Here is a 2,782-nt window from a genome sequence, read left to right on the forward strand (position 1 = left end):
CAAAAGCATAAACCAGAACATCTGAAGAAGTTCTCATTATTGACTAAGAATCAAATTGGCGTAAGATAAACAGGAAAATCAAATTTAAACCATACATATGGATACTCCCCACAGAACGGAGTGTTGCAAAGACTGGCAAAGTAATGGATATATGTCTTTGAATTTTTTTTTTTAATTTTTATTTATTTATGATAGTCACAGAGAGAGAGAGAGAGAGAGGCAGAGACACAGGCAGAGGGAGAAGCAGGCTCCATGCACCGGGAGCCTGATGTGGGATTCGATCCTGGGTCTCCAGGATCACGCCCTGGGCCAAAGGCAGGCGCCAAACCGCTGCGCCACCCAGGGATCCTGGATATATGTCTTTGAGACGAAGGGTGAAGTCTGGGAACTCCAAGGGAAGAAATTCAACTCACAGGGAAGAAGAAAACGAGGAAATATTTGATAAACAAATATTATCTAGGCCACTCAAAAACAATAGGCCATAGAGAACTTTTCTCAAACAGGCCTAACTATGTTCCTCCCTGTTTCTCAAACTTAGTTTATATAATAATGTAGTTACATATGGTGATAGCTTTCAGCCTGGGATAGGTTCTCTCTCTAAATTCTTTTTAGTCCGTGAAGGGGGTGAAAACGACATTTCCTGAATCTGCCCCATTTTGATTGCTTTTTCAGTCAAAATCATCTTTCTGCCAAAGTGGTCCACCATGGAGCAGTCTGGGCTTGGCCCACACTAAATGGAGGATATTTTATTGACATAAATAAAGCACACACAGAAAAAAAATTTGGTATGAAATCACATGGAATCTAAAAAAAGGTTAACATTATCATTTGAGGATGAGAATGTTTGCTGCCCAATACTGAGAGTGAAGGAAATGTTGAGATATTGATCAAATGTTGATTGAAAGTTAGTAATTGGAACCCTCACTAAAATGGAGTCAGGAGGTTTTCAGCAGAGGGAGATTTTTTTTTTTTTATTTATGATAGTCACAGAGAGAGAGAGAGAGAGAGAGGCAGAGACACAGGCAGAGGGAGAAGCAGGCTCCATGCACCGGGAGCCTGACGTGGGATTCGATCCCGGGTCTCCAGGATTGCGCCCTGGGCCGAGGGCAGGCACCAAACCGCTGCGCCACCCAGGGATCCCAGCAGAGGGAGATCTTAAGCCCTATCACTCATAGTCAATGGCAGTTCCAACAGGAAGGGAAGATCTTGACCTTACACAAGCTTGACCTTGGGAGCGGTTTATACCTACTATTGCAACCAAAGGCAGAGATGCTTTTCTTATCCTTCCCAGGCAACAGCCTCACCAGTGAAAACCCACCGTCCTTCAAACCATTTTACCAGAAATAATTTTTATTCTGTAACAGACTTCTCAACTTAAGCCTTGTCTCCTCAAACCAAACAAAAAAATTCCTCTTTTTGTTCCCTGGACTTGCCTATGGTTTTGCCACATCTTGTATGTTCCTAATTGCAATTCTCTGTATTCCTGAATAAACCCACCTTTTAAGGGGATCCCTGGGTGCCTCAGCGGCTGAGCGCCTGCCTTGGGCCCAGAGCGAGAATCTGGACGCCCAGGATCGAGTCCAACATCAGGCCTCCCTTCATGGAGCCTGCTTCTCTCTAGGCCTGTGTCTCTGCCTCTGTGTGTGTGTGTGTGTGTGTGTGTGTGTGTGATAAATCAATAAAATCTTAAAAAAAAATAAACCTATCTTTTGGTGAAAAAATTATAGGCAGTTTTTATTTTTTAAGAAGAATTTATTTATTTATTTACTCATGAGACAGAGAGAGAGAGAGAGAGAGAAAGGCAGAGACACAGGCAGAGGGAGAAGCAGGGTCCTGGGATTCAGTCCCGGGTTGGGCTCCCTGGTAAAGGAGGAGCCTGCTTCTGACCCTCTGCCTCTCTGCCTGCTTGTGCTCTGCCTTTCCATTCCCTCTCTCTCTCTCAAATAAATAAATAAAATCTTGAAAAAGAAAAAGAAACAGAAGACACAGGAAAAGCTGTGACAACCAACGTTTCTTTAAGGAAGAGATATTTGCATTTGTAAGGGAAAGGTCCTTTCCTAAGAGTATCTCCCTTTGTGTCGCAGGAAGAGGGAGAAGATGTAAATCTTGAGAAACTCTTATCAGTGAAGAAGGCGTGGATTTAAATCTGGTAACCGCACAGCCTGGGCTGCGGTGCTTTGCCGGTCACCTCCCCAGATGTTTCCTGGAGTATCAAAATAGATCATCCCCGGTCGCCTGGGTGGCTCAGCAGTTGGGTGTCTGTCTGCCTTTGGTTCAGGACGTGATCCCAGAGTCCCAGTACCGAGTCCCACATGGGGGTCCCTGCGAGAAGCCTGCTTCTCCCTCTGCCCGTCTCTGCCTCTCTGTGTCTCTCATGAAGAAGTAAATAAAATCTAAAAAAAAAAAAAAAGTTCTTCCCCCTCGGATTCTGTCAATTGATGGTGGAAACAACAGCGTTGTTTTAAGTCAGTGCTCCAGGTGATTCTAAGTGAGGCCACAGTTAAGTAGAAAGGCTTCCTTTTAATTTCTGAGAATTGAGAGCAGGCTTCGCCTTAGGAGGGGTAATGGTCTCCACTACCCGAGTCAGGAGGGTTAGGGCCACAGCACACGGGGCCTAGGCTGTAGCTGAATCTGTGAGCATCTGGGGGAGGGGAGGGCCCTGGAAGCAGAGAAGGAAAAATCAGTTCCTGATTTCCAGCTGGGAGTTCACAGCTTCTCAACAGCTCCACGCCCAAAGGACTAGGAAGTTGGGCTTTTTGTGCATTTCAAAGTCCTGCCTGCA

This window comes from Canis aureus, chromosome 1, assembly GCF_053574225.1.
Source record: "Canis aureus isolate CA01 chromosome 1, VMU_Caureus_v.1.0, whole genome shotgun sequence".
Taxonomy (NCBI): Eukaryota; Metazoa; Chordata; class Mammalia; order Carnivora; family Canidae; genus Canis; species Canis aureus.